The sequence below is a fragment of the Pseudophryne corroboree genome, chromosome 5, assembly GCF_028390025.1.
Source record: "Pseudophryne corroboree isolate aPseCor3 chromosome 5, aPseCor3.hap2, whole genome shotgun sequence".
NCBI lineage: Eukaryota > Metazoa > Chordata > Amphibia > Anura > Myobatrachidae > Pseudophryne > Pseudophryne corroboree.
In genome coordinates, this window is record NC_086448.1 from 851,924,087 (window position 1) to 851,950,269 (window position 26,183).

The following is a 26,183-nucleotide window of genomic DNA, read 5'->3' on the forward strand; positions in this document are numbered from 1 at the left end:
TGGACGTTATTGCGCCGCAGGCGCCCCTCCATATCTGTCAGTTTTTTGCGCACCTCGGTCATTTGAGATTCCAAAGCATCAGTGCGGCGACCCAGCGGGCCGACAGAGTCTTCAACATTGGATATACGGGTCTCAGCTTCGCCCACTCGCTCTCTCACCCGTTGAAGGTCCTGATGTATAATGGAGAGATCAGACTGCACTTGCCCAATCTTGTCAGCCAGACGTGTCTCGCTGGCATTCACCGCATCTAATACTCTCTGCAGATTAGTATCGGGATGGTCTGAGGAAGCGGAACTGTACGCAGGAGATGGTGGTGCAGATTCAGATCCAGCATTCTCACCCCCCCGCCGCTGATTGCCAGGATTACGGACAAACTTATCCATTGCGCCCGCCGCCGCATTACTTTGGCGGCCACGCACCATTTTAGACAACACGGTGTCGTTCTGCCCAGCCGGGCAAGTATATCAAAGCAAATATAAGCAAGCCAGGGGGGAGCGTCCACGTCGACACCCTAAAGAAAGGTCAGCGAGTTCAGGGCAGGATATAAATATGTATAGATGAACAGCAGGGCCAAGGGCTCCGGAGATAATATATGTCTGCTTGATGGAGCAGGGAGTCAGGTAATCCCCCTTACTCAGAGCCGTGCAGTGGAGATAATGGCCCCGTACTGACCTCCAGGCAAGGTAAGTCCAGGATCAGCCAGCCAGAGATGTGCAGCGGAGGTAGAGGAGGGAAGGGCCCACACGACCCAGCGGATGTCTAACCAGCTCAGATATGCCCCCACAAAACAGAGTGTCCCTGATGGCTGTAGCTAGCAGGGAGAGAACACAGGAGCCTCACTTCCGGTCCCCCAGGCCCGCGGCGGCGGAGGACAACACTCCGGGCAGCTTCAGCTAAAATCTTCGTCCCCCAGCAGGCGCACAGAGCGGCAGCAAGCTCTCCTCACACATTACCTCAGAATTGCGGGCGGCGGTAGAAAGCCGGGGCCGAACTTCCGGTCCCCCGGGCGGCACGGATCTGCGGTGGTGCAGAGCGTCCCAGGCGCTGCAGACTCCCGAGACCCCTTTGCAGGCACACTAGGCGGCGGGTAGGTGTCCTTCACTTCTCCCCACGCAGACAGTCACGGGCAGCGGCGGATAGCGGGAGCCGAACTTCCGGTCCGGGGTTAGCGCGAGGCAGCAGCTCCAGCGCCGAGCAGGGCTGGCCGGACAGATAGGGCTGCAGGAGTCCAAGGAGTACAGACATCCAGCCCAAATTTACTCCAGAGGGGCAGGGGGCACTCATGCAGCGGTGACTGCAATTACAGACCCAGGGAGGGAGTCCAGGATATTATAACAGGAGATATTGGCTGGAGAGCTGCACTGTGCGAGTGCTACTCCATGCTCGTCCAGGCCACGCCCGTCTGATGCTATATTTTAATTACAGTATGTGTGTATATACTGCTACAGCACCATTGTTATCAGTGTGATGCTATATGTAAGTTACAGTGTGTGTCCATATACTGCTACAGCACCATTGTTATCAGTGTGATGCTGTATGTAAGTTACAGTATGTGTCTATATACTGCTACAGCACCATTGTTATCAGTGTGATGCTAAATGTAAGTTACAGTATGTGTCTATATACTGCTATGGCACCATTGTTATCAGTGTGAGCTGGTGCTATATGTAAGTTACTGTGTGTATCTATATACTGCATTGGCACTATTGTTATCAGTGTGATCCTGTATGTAAGTTACAGTGTGTGTCTATATTCTGCTACGGCACCATTGTTATCAGTGTGAGCTGGTGCTATATGTTAGTTACAGTATGTGGCTATATACAGCTATTGCACCTTTGTTAGTGTGAGCTGGTGCTATATGTAAGTTACAGTATGTGTCTATATACTGCTACGGCACCATTGTTATCAGTGTGATGCTATATGTAAGTTACAGTGTGTGTCTATATACTGCTACGGCACCATTGTTATCAGTGTGAGCTGGTGCTATATGTAAGTTACAGTATGTGTCTATATACTGCTACGGCACCATTGTTATCAGTGTGATGCTATATGTAAGTTACAGTGTGTGTCTATATACTACTATGGCACCAATGTTATCAGTGTGAGCTGGTCCTATATGTAAGTTACAGTGTTTCTATATACTGCTAAGGCACTATTGTTATCAGTGTGAGCTGGTGCTATATGTAAGTTACAGTATGTGTCTATATACTGCTACAGCACCATTGTTATCAGTGTGTTGCTATATGTAAGTTACAGTGTGTGTCTATATACTGCTACGGCACCATTGTTATCAGTGTGAGCTGGTGCTATATGTAAGTTACAGTATGTGTCTATATACTGCTACAGCACCATTGTTATCAGTGTGATGCTATATGTAAGTTACAGTATGTGTCTATATACTGCTACAGCACCATTGTTATCAGTGTGAGCTGGTGCTATATGTAAGTTACAGTGTGTGTCTATATACTGCTACGGCACCATTGTTATCAGTGTGAGCTGGTACTATATGTAAGTTACAGTATGTGTCTATATACTGCTACGGCACCATTGTTATCAGAGTGAGCTGATGCTATATGTAGGTTGCAGTATGTGTCTATATACTGCTACAGCACCATTGTTATCAGTGTGATGCTATATGTAAGTTACAGTGGGTATCTATATACTGTTATGGCACCATTGTTATCAGTTTGATGCTATATGTAAGTTACAGTATGTGTCTATATAGTAACATAGTAACATAGTATCTGAGGTTGAAAAAAGACAATTGTCCATCGAGTTCAACCTATTTGTGGTGTCCTCTGCATGATGATTTGACTAAATAGTAACTATAATGCATGACTATGCACCATACCCCTGGATATCCTTATCCAATAGGAATTTATCTAACCCATTCTTAAAGGTGTTGACAGATTCCGCCATTACAACTCCCTCGGGCAGGGAATTCCAAACACGTATTGTCCTTACCGTGAAAAAGCCTTTACGCCGTATTGTGCGGAATCTCCTCTCCTCTAACCTGAGCGAGTGTCCACGAGTCCTCTGTGTTGATCTAACCAAAAACAGGTCCCGCGCAAGCTCTGAGTATTGTCCCCTTATATATTTGTAGATGTTGATCATATCCCCTCTTAGTCTCCGCTTTTCCAATGTAAACATGCCTAGTCTTTCAAGCCTTTCCTTGTATTCCATCGTCTCCATGCCCTTAATTAGTTTGGTCGCCCTCCTTTGTACCTTTTCAAGCTCCAGGATATCCTTTTTGTAGTACGGTGCCCAGAACTGTACACAGTATTCAAGGTGTGGCCTCACTAGTGATTTATATAATGGGAGTATAATACTCTCGTCCCTAGCATCAATACCCCGTTTTATGCATGCTAATATCTTATTAGCCTTCTTTGCTGCAGTCCTACTTTGGGTACTACTGCTTAGCTTGCTATCTATGAGGACACCTAAGTCCTTTTCCAGTACAGAATCCCCTAGTTTTACCCCATTTAGTAGGTAGGTGTACTTTTTGTTCTTGTTACCACAGTGCATTACCTTACACTTGTCTGTGTTGAAGCGCATTCTCCATTTGGCTGCCCATGCTTCTAATTTAACTAAGTCGTTCTGAAGAGACTCGGCATCCTCCTCTGTATTTATAACCTTACACAATTTGGTATCATCTGCAAAAATTGACACCATGCTCTCTAGACCTTCTGTTAGGTCGTTAATGAAAATATTGAACAATAGCGGTCCTAATACTGAGCCTTGCGGCACACCACTTAGCACTTCAGTCCAAGTTGAAAAATATCCATTAACCACAACGCGCTGCTTCCTATTATCTAACCAGTTTTTGACCCAAGTGCATATTGTGCTTCCTATCCCTGATTCTTGTAGCTTGTATATAAGTCTCATGTGTGGTACAGTATCAAACGCTTTGGCAAAGTCTAAAAAGATTACATCCACGTCTTTACCCTGATCTAGGTTTGCGCTTACTGTTTCATAAAAGCCAAGTAAGTTGGTTTGACAGGATCTGTCCTTCATAAACCCATGTTGATTCCTTTTAATGACCTTATTGGTTTCAAGGAACTTCTGAATACTATCTCTTAGAATACCTTCCAATACTTTCCCCACTATAGATGTAAGACTAACTGGTCTATAATTACCTGGTTCAGCTTTACTTCCCTTTTTGAATATAGGCACTACTTCCGCTATACGCCAGTCTTTGGGAACCATACCTGATATAACTGAATCCTCAAAGATCAGAGATAGCGGTTTTGCCAGTTCAGAGTGAAGCTCCATTAGAACCCTTGGATGAATACCATCGGGCCCTGGTGATTTATTAATCTTTAAATGTTTTAATCGGTGACAGACTACTTCCTCGCTTAAATAAGTACCTATCAGTGTGATATTGTCCTTATTGAGATTGTGTGTCAGTCCCTGAATTGGGTCCTCTCTAGTGAATACTGTTGAAAAAAACTCATTTAGTGTGTTCGCTATGTCATTATCATTTTTGCTTAAGACTCCCAACGTGTCCTTCAAAGGGCCTATACTCTCCTTTTTTAATCTCTTGCTATTGATGTATTTAAAGAATTTTTTGGGATTTGCTTTGCTTTCCTTTGCTACTAGTTTTTCAGTTTCTACTTTAGCCGCTCTTATTTCCTTTTTGCAATTTTTGTTACATTCCTTATAGTGCTGAAATGACTCTGCTTCCCCGTCAGATTTGTATTTTTTAAATGCTCGCCTTTTCTTGCCCATAAGTTCCTTAATCTTTTTGTTAAGCCACATCGGTTTATGATTTTTATTCCCTTTTTTGCTACTCATAGGAATATATTTGAGTGTATTTTTAGCTAGCAGGAATTTTAGTACCTCCCATTTCTCCGTAGTATTTTTTCCTAAAAACAAACCTTCCCATTCAATATCCCTGAAAAATACCCTCATCATTTCAAAATTTGCTTTGCTAAAGTTTAAAGTCCTAGTTGAGCCAGTATAGGGCTGTTTGTAGAAACTGATATTGAATGTGACCATATTATGGTCGCTGTTTCCTATGGGTTCCCCTACTATAATACCCGATACCAAATCCTGATTGTTTGTTAATACCAGGTCTAAGATTGCATTGTACCTAGTTGGTTCCTCAATTAGTTGGACTAGGTAGTTATCATTTAGTGTGTTTAAAAACATATTGCCCCTAGCAGTATCACATGAATCGTTTTTCCAGTTTATCTCTGGATAGTTAAAATCTCCCATCACTACTATGTCTCCTACTCCTGCTGCTTTTTCAATTTGCTTTAGTAACAATTCATCATCAGATGCGTTGATACCAGGCGGCCTATAGCATACACCCAATACTAACTTTTTTGTTCCTTTTTCCCCGCATGCAATTTCTACCCATAGTATCTCAACAGTGTCTACAGTACCCTCCTGAGTATCTTCCCATATATTAGGTTTTAAAAACGGCTTTACGTACAGACACACCCCTCCACCCTTTTTATTTAGTCTGTCTCTCCTAAACAGTGTATAGCCCTCTAGATTGACTGTCCAATCATGAGATTCATCCCACCAAGTTTCAGTAATGCCTATAATATCATACTGTTTGCTTGCTGCAAGTATTTCTAGTTCACCCTTTTTACCAGTAATGCTTCTGGCGTTTACATACATACAACTAAGATAAGTATTTTCCCTTGCATTAGGGACATCTTTCACCTTATGTGGCAAGGATGACCTGTAATCGTCATTGGTTAGTGCTTTGGTAAAATCCCTTTTAGTACCCATGTTAATAACCTTACTGCCTGCTCTTACCCTCCCCCCAACTTCTCCCCCATTTTGTTTACTGCCGCCATCCCCACTATTCTCACTGCATGACCCGTAGTTTTTAGCTAAACCCTCCCCCCAGGCTCCTAGTTTAAAATCTCCTCCAACCTTCTAACCATCCTTCCCCCCAGCACCGCTGCCCCCTCCTCAGTCAGGTGCAATCCGTCACGACAAAAGAGATGGCGTCTGACTGAGAAGTCCGCCCAGTGTTCCAGGAACACAAACCCCTCTTTCCTGCACCAATCCCTAAGCCACACATTTACCTCCCTAATCTCCCTCTGCCTCCCTGGACTAGCGCGTGGCACTGGTAATAATTCCGAGAATATTACCTTAGATGTCCTTGCCTTCAGTTTCTTTCCTAAGTCCCTATAGTCTTTCTTAAGGACATCCCACCTTCCGCTAACTTTGTCATTGGTGCCAACGTGCACCAAGACCGCCGGATCTTTGCCAGCCCCTCCCAACAATCTATCTATCCGGTCCGCGATGTGCCGTACCCGAGCACCCGGGAGACAACAGACTGTACGGCGATCACGGTCCCGGTAGCAGATTGCCCTATCTGCCTTCCTGATGATAGAATCCCCTACCACCACCATTTGACTAGGTACCTCTCTATCTTTTATCCCAACCGCGCCAGAGGGACCGCACCTCTGGATGCTAGAGGGAGCAGTCTCCTCCGGCACCGTCATTTCTTTGCTATCATCCTCCGATTCCTCGTCCAATCGGGCAAATTTGTTCGGGTTTGATAGTTCGGAGATGTCGTGCCTCCCCCTCTTATTCTTCCTTCTAACTGTGACCCAACTGGCTACCTGATCATCATCCTCTTCTACCAGTGACCCCTCCCGCAACTCCTCCACCGTTCTGTCTAAACTACGCTCGAGATTGTGAATCTCCCTCAGTCGCGTAACGGTTTGCTCTAGATCAGTTACCTGGGCTTCCAGGGCAACAGTTCGCACACACCTCGTGCAGATGTATTCACACTGGGCCGGTAGCTCCAGGTGTGCATACATCTTGCACGACATGCACTGAGTGAGGTCCTCAATCACAGCCCCTCCCATATTGTTTGCAAGGTCTAACTCCCTGTTACACTCAAAGAAAAAGCAGCAAAAATAAAAAATAGAAGACAAGCAATATCACTTATACAATAATTAAGCTGGCTTATACTTATCTATCTTTGTGCGGTTCTTGGTCCTTCACTTTTATGCAGCCGTAGTACTCTCTCCTGCGGCACCTATACTCCACTTAGCAGTTGCAGTTGTACCAGCTCACTGCTCCTCCTTTTCACTCGGCTTCCAGCTCCTTTATCTGTATTCTAACTCACTTAGAAATCCCAGCAGCACTTTGAAGAGACCAGCCCCACAGAGCTACGTCACCATTGTTATCAGTGTGAGCTGGTGCTATATGTAAGTTACAGCATGTGTCTATATACTGCTACAGCACCATTGTTATCAGTGTGAGCTGGTGCTATATGTCAGTTACAGTATGTGTCTATATACTGCTACAGCACCATTGTTATCAGTGTGAGCTGGTGCTATATGTAAGTTACAGTGTGTGTCTATATACTGCTACAGCACCATTGTTATCAGTGTGAGCTGGTGCTATATGTCAGTTACAGTATGTGTCTATATACTGCTACAGCACCATTGTTATCAGTGTGAGCTGGTGCTATATGTAAGTTACAGTGTGTGTCTATATACTGCTACAGCACCATTGTTATCAGTGTGAGCTGGTGCTATATGTAAGTTACAGTGTGTGTCTATATACTGCTATGGCACCATTGTTATCAGTGTGATGCTATATGCAAGTTACCGTGTGTGTCTATAAACTGCTACGTCACCATTGTTATCAGTGTGAGCTGGTGCTATATGTAAGTTACAGTATGTGTCTATATATTGCTACCGCACCATTGTTATCAGTGTGAGCTGGTGCTATATGTAAGTTACAGTATGTGTCTATATATTGCTACAGCACCATTGTTATCAGTGTGAGCTGGTGCTATATGTAAGTTACAGTATGTGTCTATATACTGCTACGGCAACATTGTTATCAGTGTGAGCTGGTGCTATATGTAAGTTACAGTATGTGTCTATATACTGCTACAGCACCATTGTTATCAGTGTGAGCTGGTGCTATATGTAAGTTACAGTGTGTGTCTATATACTGCTACAGCACCATTGTTATCAGTGTGAGCTGGTGCTATATGTAAGTTACAGTGTGTGTCTATATACTGCTATGGCACCATTGTTATCAGTGTGATGCTATATGCAAGTTACAGTGTGTGTCTATAAACTGCTACGTCACCATTGTTATCAGTGTGAGCTGGTGCTATATGTAAGTTACAGTATGTGTCTATATATTGCTACCGCACCATTGTTATCAGTGTGAGCTGGTGCTATATGTAAGTTACAGTATGTGTCTATATACTGCTACAGCACCATTGTTATCAGAGTGAGCTGGTGCTATATGTAAGTTACAGTGTATGTCTATATACTGCTACGGCACCATTGTTATCAGAGTGAGCTGGTGCTATATGTAAGTGACAGTATGTGTCTATATACTACCATGGCACCATTGTTATCAGAGTGAGCTGGTGCTATATGTATGTTACAGTATGTGTCTATATACTGATACAGCACCATTGTTATCAGTGTGATGCTATATTTAAGTTACAGTGTGTGTCTATATACTGCTACAGCACCATTGTTATCAGTGTGAGCTGATACTATATGTAAGTTACAGTGTGTGTCTATATACTGCTACGGCACCATTGTTATCAGTGTGAGCTGATGCTATATGTAAGTTACAGTGTGTGTCTATATACTGCTACAGCACCATTGTTATCAGTGTGAGCTGATACTATATGTAAGTTACAGTGTGTGTCTATATACTGCTACGGCACCATTGTTATCAGTGTGAGCTGATGCTGTATGTAAGTTACAGTGTGTGTCTATATACTGCTACAGCACCATTGTTATCAGTGTGATGCGATATGTAAGTTACAGTGTGTGTCTATATAGTGCTACGGCACCATTGTTATCAGTGTGAGCTGATGCTGTATGTAAGTTACAGTGTGTGTCTATATACTGCTACAGCACCATTGTTATCAGTGTGAGCTGGTGCTATATGTAAGTTACAGTGTGTGTCTATATACTGCTACGGCACCATTGTTATCAGTGTGAGGTGATGCTGTATGTAAGTTACAGTGTGTGTCTATATACTGCTACAGCACCATTGTTATCAGTGTGATGCGATATGTAAGTTACAGTATGTGTCTATATAGTGCTACGGTACCATTGTTATCAGTGTGAGCTGATGCTGTATGTAAGTTACAGTGTGTGTATATATACTGCTACAGCACCATTGTTATCAGTGTGAGCTGGTGCTATATGTAAGTTACAGTGTGTGTCTATATACTGCTACGGCACCATTGTTATCAGTGTGAGGTGATGCTGTATGTAAGTTACAGTGTGTGTCTATATACTGCTACAGCACCATTGTTATCAGTGTGATGCGATATGTAAGTTACAGTGTGTGTCTATATAGTGCTACGGCACCATTGTTATCAGTGTGAGCTGATGCTGTATGTAAGTTACAGTGTGTGTATATATACTGCTACAGCACCATTGTTATCAGTGTGAGCTGGTGCTATATGTAAGTTACAGTGTGTGTCTATATACTGCTACGGCACCATTGTTATCAGTGTGAGGTGATGCTGTATGTAAGTTACAGTGTGTGTCTATATACTGCTACGGCACCATTGTTATCAGTGTGAGGTGATGCTGTATGTAAGTTACAGTGTGTGTCTATATACTACTACAGCACCATTGTTATCAGTGTGATGCGATATGTAAGTTACAGTGTGTGTCTGTATAGTGCTACGGCACCATTGTTATCAGTGTGAGCTGATGCTGTATGTAAGTTACAGTGTGTGTCTATATACTGCTACGGCACCATGGTTATCAGTGGGATGCTATATGTAAGTTACAGTGTGTGTCTATATACTGCTACGACACCATGGTTATCATGCTAAACATGACATTGCATCGCCGTTACCCAGAAACCAGGTGTCCTTTTCTTACGTTCTGCCCCTTAGCTTGGAGTGTCCGGGGACGCTCATTGTAAATGGCTGCCCGTCGCCTCACAAGCAGCAGATGGCCCAGCCTGGCCCCTCTTGTCTGAGCCCCAGTTGCCCCCCCTTCTCATCCGGCACCTTTAACCCTTTGCGTTGCATACTTAGAACACTGAGCGTTCGTAGGTAGTGGAAGTAAGGCGCTCTCACTGCCGTCCATGAGGAGGGGAACTCTGAACAGGCAGCGGGCAGATACGCTCCCGTTACCCATAGTTATGTTCTATCTACACGTCTACATTAGCAGGTGAGGACTGCTAGTGGCGAGGTATCGCACTAATGACACGCCATGCAGCACTTCTAAGCAAAGATGTGTGAGGACCCATCGCTACTAATCATATTCTACCGATCATTTTATAGGAATGACCATCTATGGTCCATGACCAATGGTAGCTACTTTCCCCATGGATGGGGGAGAAGCAGACGTGGTGCTGCGGGAGGTCGCTGCTACTCCCTGGCACTGGTATTACATGCATCTGTGTATGAATAGCAGAACACTGGCGTGTATGAGTGACATATTTCTCTGAGCAGGGCACATCATATACCAAATAAAAGGTCTTGCTACGTAGATTTGCAGAAACATATTGACATTGTAATTGGTTGCTTCATTTCAGAGCTATGTGGCAAAACATTTCCCCGTGCAGCTGCCGGGTGACCTGGAACATGTGACCGGCTGGGTGACCTGGAACATGTGGCCTGCTGGGTTAATTGGAATATGTGACCTACTGGGTGACCTGGAACATGTGACCTGCTGGGTGACCCGGAACATGTGACTTGGAACATGTGGCCTGCTGGGTGGTCTGGAAACTGTGACAGTTATTTGCAGCCACTCACTAATGGGGTAAAATGTTCCGCACAGCAAACCTTTGCATCAGCTAGTTTTATTTATTTACTAGTTACCCGTCAAAATGGCGGAACAGCATAACAGGAATGTGAGTGCCGGTGTTTGTGCGTGCCCAAACGGAACAACTATTCAATTGCTCCATTGGGCATCATTTAGTGGCCACCAGTACGCAAAACACTTGAATTCTCCCCATAGAGGTGAGTAGCCACGGTTTACTTCTTTTATATAGGACAGTGGTTCCTAAACTTTTTTGAATCACGGCGCCCTGGAGTATCAGAATTATTTACATGGCTCCCCGAGGCCAAAGATCTCTTATTGAGAAATATTCCATTCAGTAGATTGTGGTTTTATGTCGTCCTCAGGTCAGATATGGGGTCAAGATCTACTTCTGTATCTCCAACAGCGCTGGCTCCTCCCTATTACTTTCACCATAAATAATGTGGTCCTGGAGCCGGGGCAGTGTCCTGCCACACCCCAGGGAACCACGGCACGCTCTGAGCACCACTGATACAGGATAATCTGAATTACACCCCAGGGAACCACGGCACGCTCTGAGCACCACTGATACAGGATAATCTGAATTACACCCCAGGGAACCACGGCACGCTCTGAGCACCACTGATACAGGATAATCTGAATTACACCCCAGGAAACCACGGTACGCTCTGAGCACCACTGATACAGGATCATCGGAATTACACCCCAGGGAACCACGGCACGCTCTGAGCACCACCGATACAGGATAATCTGAATTACACCCCAAGGAACCACGGCACGCTCTGAGCACCACTGATATGGGATAATCTGAATTACACCCCAGTGAACCACGGCACGCTCTGAGCACCACCGATACAGGATAATCTGAACTACACCCCAGGGAACCATGGCACGCTCTGAGCACCACTGATACAGGATAATCTGAATTACACCCCAGGGAACCATGGCACGCTCTGAGCACCACTTATACGGGATAATCTGAATTACACCCCAGGGAACCACTGCACGCTCTGAGATCCACTGATACAGGATAATCTGAATTACACCCCAGGGAACCACGGCACGCTCTGAGCACCACTGATACAGGATAATCTGAATTACACCCCAGGAAACCACGGCACGCTCTGAGCACCACTGATACAGGATAATCTGAATTTTTTACACGGCTCCCCGAGGCCAAACATCTCTTATTGAGAAATATTCCATTCAGTAGATTGTGTTTTTATGTCGTCTTCAGGTCAGATATGGGGTCAGGATCTGCTTCTGTTTCTCCACCAGCGCTGGCTCCTCCCTATTACTTTCACCATAAATAATGTGGTCCTGGAGCCGGGGCGTCCCTGCACGTGTCCTGCCACACCCCAGGGAACCGCGGCACGCTCTGAGCACCACTGATACGGGATAATCTGAATTATACCCCAGGGAACCACGGCACGCTCTGAGCACCACTGATACAGGATAATCTGAATTACACCCCAGGGAACCACTGCATGCTCTGAGCACCACTGATACAGGATAATCTGAATTACACCCCAGGGAACCACGGCACGCTCTGAGCACCGCTGATACAGGAGCACCACCGATACGGGATAATCTGAATTAGACACCAGGGAACCACGGTTTACTCTGAGCACCACTGACACAGGATAATCTGAATTACACCCCAGGGAACCACGGTTTACTCTGAGCACGACTGACACAGGATAATCTGAATTACACCCCAGGGAACCACGGCACGCTGAGCACCACTGATACAGGAGCACCACCGATACGGGATAATCTGAATTACACCCCAGGGAACCACGGTTTACTCTGAGCACCACTGACACAGGATAATCTGAATTACACCCCAGGGAACCACGGCACGCTCTGAGCACCGCTGATACAGGAGCACCACCGATACGGGATAATCTGAATTACACCCCAGGGAACCACGGTTTACTCTGAGCACGACTGACACAGGATAATCTGAATTACACCCCAGGGAACCACGGCACGCTGAGCACCACTGATATAGGAGCACCACCGATACGGGATAATCTGAATTACACCCCAGGGAACCACGGTTTACTCTGAGCACCACTGACACAGGATAATCTGAATTACACCCCAGGGAACCACGGCACTCTCTGAGCACCACTGATACAGGATAATCTGAATTACACCCCAGGGAACCACTGCATGTTCTGAGCACCACTGATACAGGATAATCTGAATTACACCCCAGGGAACCACGGTTTACTCTGAGCACCACTGATACAGGATAATTTGAATTACACCCCAGGAAACCACGGCACGCTCTGAGCACCACTGATATGGGATAATCTGAATTACACCCCAGGGAACCACGGCACGCTCTGAGCACCACTGATACAGGATAATCTGAATTACACCCCAGGGAACCACGGCACGCTCTGAGCACCACTGATACAGGATAATCTGAATTTTTTACATGGCTCCCCGAGGCCAAACATCTCTTATTGAGAAATATTCCATTCAGTAGATTGTGTTTTTATGTCGTCTTCAGATCAGATATGGGGTCAGGATCTGCTTCTGTTTCTCCACCAGCGCTGGCTCCTCCCTATTACTTTCACCATAAATAATGTGGTCCTGGAGCCGGGGCGTCCCTGCACGTGTCTTGCCACTCCCCAGGGAACCGCGGCACGCTCTGAGCACCACTGATACAGGATAATCTGAATTACACCCCAGGGAACCACGGCATGCTCTGAGCACCACTGATACAGGATAATCTGAATTACACCCCAGGGAACCACGGCATGCTCTGAGCACCACTGATATGGGATAATCTGAATTACACCCCAGGGAACCACGGCACGCTCTGAGCACCGCTGATACAGGAGCACCACCGATACGGGATAATCTGAATTACACCCCAGGGAACCACGGTTTACTCTGAGCACCACTGACACAGAATAATCTGAATTACACCCCGGGGAACCACGGCACGCTCTGAGCACCACTGATACAGGAGCACCACCGATACGGGATAATCTGAATTACACCCCAGGGAACCACGGTTTACTCTGAGCACCACTGACACAGGATAATCTGAATTACACCCCAGGGAACCACGGCACGCTCTGAGCACCACTGATACAGGAGCACCACCGATACAGGATACTCTGAATTACACCCCAGGGAACCACTGCATGTTCTGAGCACCACTGATACAGGATAATATGAATTACATCCCAGGGAACCACGGCACGCTCTGAGCACCACTGATACAGGATAATCTGAATTTTTTACATGGCTCCCCGAGGCCAAACCTCTCTTATTGAGAAATATTCCATTCAGTAGATTGTGTTTTTATGTCGTCCTCAGGTCAGATATGGGGTCAGGATCTGCTTCTGTTTCTCCACCAGCGCTGGCTCCTCCCTATTACTTTCACCATAAATAATGTGGTCCTGGAGCCGGGGCGTCCCTGCACGTGTCCTGCCACACCCCAGGGAACCGCGGCACGCTCTGAGCACCACTGTGACGGGATAATCTGAATTAAACCCCAGGGAACCACGGCACGCTCTGAGCACCACTGACACTGGATAATCTGAATTACACCCCAGGGAACCACGGCACGCTCTGAGCACCACTGATACAGGAGCACCACCGATACGGGATAATTTGAATTACACCCCAGGGAACCACTGCATGCTCTGAGCACCACTGATACAGGATAATCTGAATTACACCTCAGGGAACCACGGCATGCTCTGAGCACCACTGATATGGGATAATTTGAATTACACCCCAGGGAACCACGGCACGCTCTGAGCACCGCTGATACAGGAGCACCACCGATACGGGATAATCTGAATTACACCCCAGGGAACCACGGTGTACTCTAAGCACCACTGACACAGGATAATCTTAATTACACCCCAGGGAACCACGGCATGCTCTGAGCACCACTGATACAGGAGCACCACAGATACAGGATAATCTGAATTACACCCCAGGGAAACACTGCATGTTCTGAGCACCACTGATACAGGATAATCTGAATTACACCCCAGTGAACCACGTTTTACTCTGAGCACCACTGATACAGGATAATCTGAATTACACCCCAGGGAGCCACGGCTTACTCTGAGCACCACTGATACAGGATAAATTGAATTACACCCCAGGGAACCACGGCACGCTCTGAGCACCACTGATACAGGATAATCTGAATTACACCCCAGGAAACCATGGCATGCTCTAAGCACCATTTATACGGGATAATCTGAATTACACCCCAGGGAACCACTGCACGCTCTGAGATCCACTGATACAGGATAATCTGAATTACACCCCAGGGAACCACGGCACGCTCTGAGCACCACCGATACAGGATAATCTGAATTAGACCCCAGGGAAACAAGACACGCTCTGAGCACCACTGATACAGGATAATCTGAATTACACCCCAGGGAACCACGGCACGCTCTGAGCACCACCGATACAGGATCATCTGAATTAGACCCCAGGGAACCACGGCACGCTCTGAGCACCACTGATACAGGATAATCTGAATTTTTTACATGGCTCCCCGAGGCAAAACATCTCTTATTGAGAAATATTCCATTCAGTAGATTGTGTTTTTATGTCGTCCTAAGGTCAGATATGGGGTCAGGATCTGCTTCTGTTTCTCCACCAGCGCTGGCTCCTCCCTATTACTTTCACCATAAATAATGTGGTCCTGGAGCCGGGGCGTCACTGCACGTGTCCTGCCACACCCCAGGGAACCGCGGCACGCTCTGAGCACCACTGATATGGGATAATCTGAATTATACCCCAGGGAACCACGGCACGCTCTGAGCACCACTGATACAGGATAATCTGAATTACACCCCAGGGAACCACTGCATGCTCTGAGCACCACTGATACAGGATAATCTGAATTACACCCCAGGGAACCACGGCATGCTCTGAGCACCACTGATATGGGATAATCTGAATTACACCCCAGGGAACCACGGCACGCTCTGAGCACCGCTGATACAGGAGCACCACTGATACGGGATATTCTGAATTACACCCCAGGGAACCACGGTTTACTCTGAGCACCACTGACACAGGATAATCTGAATTACACCCCAGGGAACCACGGCACGCTCTGAGCACCACTGATACAGGATAATCTGAATTACACCCCAGGGAACCACTGCATGCTCTGAGCACCACTGATACAGGATAATCTGAATTACACCCCAGGGAACCACGGCATGCTCTGAGCACCACTGATATGGGATAATCTGAATTACACCACAGGGAACCACGGCACGCTCTGAGCACCGCTGATACAGGAGCACCACTGATACGGGATAATCTGAATTACACCCCAGGGAACCACGGTTTACTCTGAGCACCACTGACACAGGATAATCTGAATTACACCCCAGGGAACCACGGCACGCTCTGAGCACCACTGATACAGGAGCACCACCGATAAGGGATAATCTGAATTACACCCCAGGGAACCACGGTTTACTCTGAGCACCACTGACACAGGATAATCTGAATTACACCCCAGGGAACCACGGCACGCTCTGAGCACCACTGATACAGGATAATCTGAATTACACCCCAGGGAACCATGGCACGCTCTGAGCACCATTTATACGGGATAATCTGAATTACACCCCAGGGAACCATGGCACGCTCTAAGCACCACTTATACGGGATAATCTGAATTACACCCCAGGAAACCACTGCACGCTCTGAGATCCACTGATACAGGATAATCTGAATTACACCCCAGGGAACCACGGCACGCTCTGAGCACCACCGATACAGGATAATCTGAATTACACCCCAGGGAACCACGGCACGCTCTGAGCACCACTGATACAGGATAATCTGAATTACACCCCAAGGAACCACGGCACGCTCTGAGCACCACTGATATGGGATAATCTGAATTACACCCCAGTGAACCACGGCAAGCTCTGAGCACCACCGATACAGGATAATCTGAACTACACCCCAGGGAACCACGGCACGCTCTGAGCACCAAAGATACAGGATAATCTGAATTACACCCCAGGGAACCATGGCACGCTCTGAGCACCACTTATACGGGATAATCTGAATTACACCCCAGGGAACCACTGCACGCTCTGAGATCCACTGATACAGGATAATCTGAATTACACCCCAGGGAACCACTGCACGCTCTGAGCACCACCGATACAGGATAATCTGAATTACACCCCAGGGAACCACGGCACGCTCTGAGCACCACTGATACAGGATAATCTGAATTACACCCCAGGGAACCACGGCACGCTCTGAGCACCACTGATACAGGATAATCTGAATTTTTTACATGGCTCCCCGAGGCCAAACATCTCTTATTGAGAAATATTCCATTCAGTAGATTGTGTTTTTATGTCGTCCTCAGGTCAGATATGGGGTCAGGATCTGCTTCTGTTTCTCCACCAGCGCTGGCTCCTCCCTATTACTTTCACCATAAATAATGTGGTCCTGGAGCCGGGGCGTCACTGCACGTGTCCTGCCACACCCCAGGGAACCGCGGCACGCTCTGAGCACCACTGATATGGGATAATCTGAATTATACCCCAGGGAACCACGGCACGCTCTGAGCACCACTGATACAGGATAATCTGAATTACACCCCAGGGAAGCACGGCACGCTCTGAGCACCACTGATACAGGATAATCTGAATTACACCCCAGGGAACCACTGCATGCTCTGAGCACCACTGATACAGGATAATCTGAATTATACCCCAGGGAACCACGGCACGCTCTGAGCACCACTGATACAGGATAATCTGAATTACACCCCAGGGAACCACGGCACGCTCTGAGCACCACCGATACAGGATAATCTGAATTACACCCCAAGGAACCACGGCACGCTCTGAGCACCACCAATACAGGATAATCTGAGTTATACCCCAGGGAACCACGGACCGCTCTGAGCACCACAGATACGGAATAATCTGATTTACACCCCAGCGAACCACAGTTTACTCTGAGCACCACTGATACAGGATAATCTGAATTACACCCCAGGGAACCACGGCACGCTCTGAGCACCACTTATACGGGATAATCTGAATTACACCCCAGGGAACCACGGCACGCTCTGAGCACCACTAATACGGGATAATCTGAATTACACCCCAGGGAACCACGGCACGCTCTGAGCACCACTGATACAGGATAATCTGAATTACACCCCAGGGAACCACGGAACGCTCTGAGCACCACAGATACAGAATAATCTGAATTACACCCCAGGGAACCACACTTTACTCTGAGCACCACTGATACAGGATAATCTGAATTACACCCCAGGGATCCATGGCACGCTCTGAGCACCACTGATACAAGATAATCTGAATTACACACCAGGGAACCACGGTTTACTCTAAGCACCACCGATACAGGATAATCTGAATTACACCCCAGGTAACCACGGCACGCTCTGAGATCCACTGATACAGGATAATCTGAATTACACCCCAGGGAACCACGGCACGCTCTGAGCACCACTGATACAGGATAATCTGAATTACACCCCAGGGAACCACGGCACTCTCTGAGCACCACTGATACAGGATAATCTGAATTACACCCCAGGGAACCACTGCATGTTCTGAGCACCACTGATACAGGATAATCTGAATTACACCCCAGGGAACCACGGTTTACTCTGAGCACCACTGATACAGGATAATTTGAATTACACCCCAGGAAACCACGGCACGCTCTGAGCACCACTGATATGGGATAATCTGAATTACACCCCAGGGAACCACGTCACGCTCTGAGCACCACTGATACAGGATAATCAGAATTATTTACATGGCTCCCCGAGGCCAAACATCTCTTATTGAGAAATATTCCATTCAGTAGATTGTGTTTTTATGTCGTCTTCAGGTCAGATATGGGGTCAGGATCTGCTTCTGTTTCTCCACCAGCGCTGGCTCCTCCCTATTACTTTCACTATAAATAATGTGGTCCTGGAGCCGGGGCGTCCCTGCACGTGTCTTGCCACACCCCAGGGAACCGCGGCACGCTCTGAGCACCACTGATATGGGATAATCTGAATTATACCCCAGGGAACCACGGCATGCTCTGAGCACCACTGATACAGGATAATCTGAATTACACCCCAGGGAACCACGGCATGCTCTGAGCACCACTGATATGGGATAATCTGAATTACACCCCAGGGAACCACGGCACGCTCTGAGCACCGCTAATACAGGAGCACCACCGATACGGGATAATCTGAATTACACCCCAGGGAACCACGGTTTACTCTGAGCACCACTGACACAGGATAATCTGAATTACACCCCAGGGAACCACGGCACGCTCTGAGCACCACTGATACAGGAGCACCACCGATACAGGATACTCTGAATTACACCCCAGGGAACCACTGCATGTTCTGAGCACCACTGATACAGGATAATATGAATTACACCCCAGGGAACCACGGCACGCTCTGAGCACCACTGATACAGGATAATCTGAATTTTTTACATGGCTCCCCGAGGCCAAACCTCTCTTATTGAGAAATATTCCATTCAGTAGATTGTGTTTTTATATCGTCCTCAGGTCAGATATGGTGTCAGGATCTGCTTCTGTTTCTCCACCAGCGCTGGCTCCTCCCTATTACTTTCACCATAAATAATGTGGTCCTGGAGCCGGTCGTCCCTGCACGTGTCCTGCCACACCCCAGGGAACCGCGGCACGCTCTGAGCACCACTGATACGGGATAATCTGAATTAAACCCCAGGGAACCACGGCACGCTCTGAGCACCACTGACACTGGATAATCTGAATTACACCCCAGGGAACCACGGCACGCTCTGAGCACCACTGATACAGGAGCACCACCGATACGGGATAATTTGAATTACACCCCAGGGAACCACTGCATGCTCTGAGCACCACTGATACAGGATAATCTGAATTACACCTCAGGGAACCACGGCATGCTCTGAGCACCACTGATATGGGATAATTTGAATTACACCCCAGGGAACCACGGCACGCTCTGAGCACCGCTGATACAGGAGCACCACCGATACGGGATAATCTGAATTACACCCCAGGGAACCACGGTGTACTCTGAGCACCACTGACACAGGATAATCTTAATTACACCCCAGGGAACCACGGCATGCTCTGAGCACCACTGATACAGGAGCACCACAGATACAGGATAATCTGAATTACACCCCAGGGAAACACTGCATGTTCTGAGCACCACTGATACAGGATAATCTGAATTACACCCCAGTGAACCACGTTTTACTCTGAGCACCACTGATACAGGATAATCTGAATTACACCCCAGGGAGCCACGGCTTACTCTGAGCACCACTGATACAGGATAAATTGAATTACACCCCAGGGAACCACGGCACGCTCTGAGCACCACTGATACAGGATAATCTGAATTACACCCCAGGAAACCATGGCATGCTCTAAGCACCATTTATACGGGATAATCTGAATTACACCCCAGGGAACCACTGCACGCTCTGAGATCCACTGATACAGGATAATCTGAATTACACCCCAGGGAACCACGGCACGCTCTGAGCACCACCGATACAGGATAATCTGAATTAGACCCCAGGGAAACACGGCACGCTCTGAGCACCACTGATACAGGATAATCTGAATTACACCCCAGGGAACCACGGCACGCTCTGAGCACCACCGATACAGGATAATCTGAATTAGACCCCAGGGAACCACGGCACGCTCTGAGCACCACTGATACAGGATAATTTGAATTTTTTACATGGCTCCCCGAGGCAAAACATCTCTTATTGAGAAATATTCCATTCAGTAGATTGTGTTTTTATGTCGTCCTAAGGTCAGATATGGGGTCAGGATCTGCTTCTGTTTCTCCATCAGCGCTGGCTCCTCCCTATTACTTTCACCATAAATAATGTGGTCCTGGAGCCGGGGCGTCACTGCACGTGTCCTGCCACACCCCAGGGAACCGCGGCACGCTCTGAGCACCACTGATATGGGATAATCTGAATTACACCCCAGGGAACCACTGCATGCTCTGAGCACCACTGATACAGGATAATCTGAATTACACCCCAGGGAACCACGGCATGCTCTGAGCACCACTGATATGGGATAATCTTAATTACACCCCAGGGAACCACGGCACGCTCTGAGCACCGCTGATACAGGAGCACCACTGATACGGGATATTCTGAATTACACCCCAGGGAGCCACGGTTTACTCTGAGCACCACTGACACAGGATAATCTGAATTACACCCCAGGGAACCACGGCACGCTCTGAGCACCACTGATACAGGATAATCTGAATTACACCCCAGGGAACCACGGCATGCTCTGAGCACCACTGATATGGGATAATCTGAATTACACCACAGGGAACCACGGCACGCTCTGAGCACCGCTGATACAGGAGCACCACTGATACGGGATAATCTGAATTACACCCCAGGGAACCACGGTTTACTCTGAGCACCACTGACACAGGATAATCTGAATTACACCCCAGGGAACCACGGCACGCTCTGAGCACCACTGATACAGGAGCACCACCGATAAGGGATAATCTGAATTACACCCCAGGGAACCACGGTTTACTCTGAGCACCACTGACACAGGATAATCTGAATTACACCCCAGGGAACCACGGCACGCTCTGAGCACCACTGATACAGGATAATCTGAATTACACCCCAGGGAACCATGGCACGCTCTGAGCACCATTTATACGGGATAATCTGAATTACACCCCAGGGAACCATGGCACGCTCTGAGCACCACTTATACGGGATAATCTGAATTACACCCCAGGAAACCACTGCACGCTCTGAGATCCACTGATACAGGAGCACCACCGATACGGGATAATCTGAATTACACACCAGGGAACCACTGCATGTTCTTAACACCACCGATACAGGATAATCTGAATTACACCCCAGGGAACCACGTTTTACTCTGAGCACCACTGATGCAGGATAATTTGAATTACACCCCAGGGAACCATGGCACGCTCTGAGCACCACTGATACAGGATAACCTGAATTACACCCCAGGAAACCACGGCACGCTCTGAGCACCACTGATATGGGATAATCTGAATTACACCCCAGGGAACCACGGCACGCTCTGAGCACCACTGATACAGGATAATCTGAATTACACCCCAGGGAACCATGGCACGCTCTGAGCACCACTTATACGGGATAATCTAAATTACACCCCAGGGAACCACTGCACGCTCTGAGATCCACTGATACAGGATAATCTGAATTACTCCCCAGGGAACCACGGCACGCTCTTAGCACCACCGATACAGGATAATCTGAATTACACCCCAGGGAACCACGGCACGCTCTGAGCACCACTGATACAGGATAATCTGAATTACACCCCAGGGAACCACGGCACGCTCTGAGCACCACTGATACAGGATAATCTGAATTTTTTACATGGCTCCCCGAGGCCAAACATCTCTTATTGAGAAATATTCCATTCAGTAGATTGTGTTTTTATGTCGTCTTCAGGTCAGATATGGGGTCAGGATCTGCTTCTGTTTCTCCACCAGCGCTGGCTCCTCCCTATTACTTTCACCATAAATAATGTGGTCCTGGAGCCGGGGCGTCCCTGCACGTTTCTTGCCACATCCCAGGGAACCGCGTCACGCTCTGAGCACCACTGATATGGGATAATCTGAATTATACCCCAGGGAACCACGGCACGCTCTGAGCACCACTGATACAGGATAATCTGAATTACACCCCAGGGAACCACGGCATGCTCTGAGCACCACTGATATGGGATAATCTGAATTACACCCCAGGGAACCACGGCACGCTCTGAGCACCGCTGATACAGGAGCACCACCGATACGGGATAATCTGAATTACACCCCAGGGAACCACGGTTTACTCTGAGCACCACTGACACAGGATAATCTGAATTACACCCCGGGGAACCACGGCACGCTCTGAGCACCACTGATACAGGAGCACCACCGATACAGGATAATCTGAATTACACCCCAGGGAACCACTGCATGTTCTGAGCACCACCGATACAGGATAATCTGAATTACACCCCAAGGAACCACGGCACGCTCTGAGCACCACCAATATAGGATAATCTGAGTTACACCCCAGGGAGCCACGGAACGCTCTGAGCACCACAGATACGGAATAATCTGAATTACACCCCAGCGAACCACAGTTTACTCTGAGCACCACTGATACAGGATAATCTGAATTACACCCCAGGGAACCACATCACGCTCTGAGCACCACTTATACAGGATAATCTGAATTACACCCCAGGGAACCACGGCACGCTCTGAGCACCACTTATACGGGATAATCTGAATTACACCCCAGGGAACCACAGCACGCTCTGAGCACCACATATACGGGATAATCTGAATTACACCCCAGGGAACCACGGCACGCTCTGAGCACCACTGATACAGGATAATCTAAATTACACCCCAGGGAACCACGGAACGCTCTGAGCACCACAGATACAGGATAATCTGAATTACACCCCAGGGAACCACGGCACGCTCTGAGCACCACTGATACAGGATAATCTGAATTACACCCCAGGGAACCACGGCACGCTCTGAGCACCACAGATACAGGATAATCTGAATTACACCCCAGGGAACCACGGCACGCTCTGAGCACCACTGATACAGGATAATCTGAATTACACCCCAGGGAACCACGGCACGCTCTGAGCACCACTGATACAGTATGATCTGAATTACACCCCAGGGAACCACGGAACGCTCTGAGCACCACAGATACAGGATAATCTGAATTACACCCCAGGGAACCACGGCACGCTCTGAGCACCACTGATACAGGATAATCTGAATTACACCCCAGGGAACCACGGCACGCTCTGAGCACCACTGATACAGTATGATCTGAATTACACCCCAGGGAACCACGGCACACTCTGAGCACCACCGATACACGATAATGTGAATTACACCCCAGGGAACCACGGCACACACTGAGCACCACCGATACAGGATAATCTGAATTACATACCCCAGGGAACCACGGCACGCTCTGAGCACCACCGATACAGGATAATCTGAATTACACCCCAGGGAACCACGGCACGCTCTGAGCACCACCAATACAGGATAATCTGAATTACACCCCAGGGAACCACGGCAGGCTCTGAGCACCACTGATACGGGATAATCTGAGTTACACCCCAGGGAACCACGGCACGCTCTGAGCACCACTGATACAGGATAATCTGATTTACAACCCACGGAACCACGGTTTACTCTGAGCACCAGCGATACAGGATAATCTGAATTACACCCCATGGAACCACGGTTTACTGTGAGCACCACTGATACAGGTTAATCTGAATTACACCCCAGGGAACCACGGCACGCTCTGAGCACCACTGATACAGGATAATCTTATTTACAACCCATAGAACCACGTCTTACTCTGAGCACCACAGATTCAGGATAATCTGAACTACACACCAGGGAACCACGGCACGCTCTGAGCACCACTGATACAGGATAATCTGAATTACACCCAAGGGAACCACGGTTTACTCTAAACACCACCGATACAGGATAATCTGAATTACATCCCGGGGAACCACGGCTTACTCTGAGCACCACTGATATGGGATAATCTGAATTACACCTCAGGGAACCACGGCACGCTCTGAGCACCACTGATACAGGATAATCTGAATTACACCCCGGGAAACCATGGCACGCTCTGAGCACCACTGATACGGGATAATCTGAACTACACCCCAGGGAACCATGGCACGCTCTAAGAACGACTGATACAGGATAATTTGAATTACACCCCAGGGAACCACGGAACGCTCTGAGCACCACTGATATGGGATAATCTGAATTACACCCCAGAGAACCACGGCATTCTCTGAGCACCACTGATACGGGATAATCTGAATTACACCCCAGGGAACCACCGCACGCTCTGAGCACCACAGTTACGGGATAATCTGAATTACACCCCAGGGAATCACAGTTTACTCTAAGATCCACTGATACAGGATAATCTGAATTACACCCCTGGGAACCACGGCACGCTCTGAGCACCACTGATATAGGATAATCTGAATTACACCCCAGGCAGCCACGGCACGCTCTGAGCACCATTTATGTGGGATAATCTGAATTACACCCCACGGAACCACGGCACGCTCTGAGCACCACTGATACAGGATAATCTGAATTACACCCCAGGGAACCACGGCATGCTCTGAGCACCACAGATACACAATAATCTGATTTACACCCCAGGGAATCACGGCACGCTCTGAGCACCACTGATACGGGATAATCTGAATTACACCCCAGGGAACCACGGCACGCTCTGAGCACCACAGATACAGGATAATCTGATTTACACCCCAGGGAACCACGGCACGCTCTGAGCACCACTGATGCAGGATAATCTTAATTACACCCCAGGGAACCACGGCACGCTCTGAGCACCACTGATACGAGATAATCTGAACTACACCCAAGGGAACCAAGGCACGCTCTGAGAACCACTGATACAGGATAATCTGAATTACACCCCAGGGAACCACGGCACGCTCTGAGCACCACTGATACGGGATAATCTGAATTACACCCCAGGGAACCACGGCACGCTCTGAGCACCACTGATGCAGGATAATCTTAATTACACCCCAGGGAACCACGGCACGCTCTGAGCACCACAGATACGGGATAATCTGAATTACACGCCAGGGAACCACGGTTTACTCTGAGCACCACTGATACAGGATAATCTGAATTACACCCCAGGGATCCACGGCACGCTCTGAGCACCACTGATACGGGATAATCTGAATTACACCCCAGGGAACCACGGCACGCTCTGAGCACCACTGATACAGGATAATCTGAATTACACCCCAGGGAACCACGTTACGCTCTGAGAACCACTGATACAGGATAATCTGAACTACACCCCAGGGAACCACTGCACGCTGTGAGCACCACTGATACAGGATAATCTCAATTACACCCCAGGGAACCACGGCACGCTCTGACCACCACTGATACAGGATAATCTCAATTACATCCCAGGGAACCACGGCACGCTCTGAGCACCACAGATTCAGGATAATCTGAATTACACCCCAGGGAACCACGGCACGCTCTGAGCAACATTGATACAGGATGATCTGAACTACACCCCAGGGAACCACGGCACGCTCTGAGCACCACTGATATGGGATAATCTGAATTACACCCCAGGGAACCACGGTACGCTCTGAGCACCACTGATACAGGATAATCTCAATTACACCCCAGGGAACCACGGCACGCTCTGACCACCACTGATGCAGGATAATCTCAATAACACCCCAGGGAACCACGGC

At 48.0% G+C, this 26,183-nt stretch overlaps 1 protein-coding gene across 1 annotated transcript in view; it reads left to right on the forward strand.

Moving 5' to 3' along the window:
• LOC134928697 (myeloid zinc finger 1-like) overlaps positions 1–26,183 on the forward strand; it is a 217,779-nt gene that overhangs the window by 30,860 nt on the left and 160,736 nt on the right. The gene's annotated exons all lie outside the window — the stretch shown is intronic.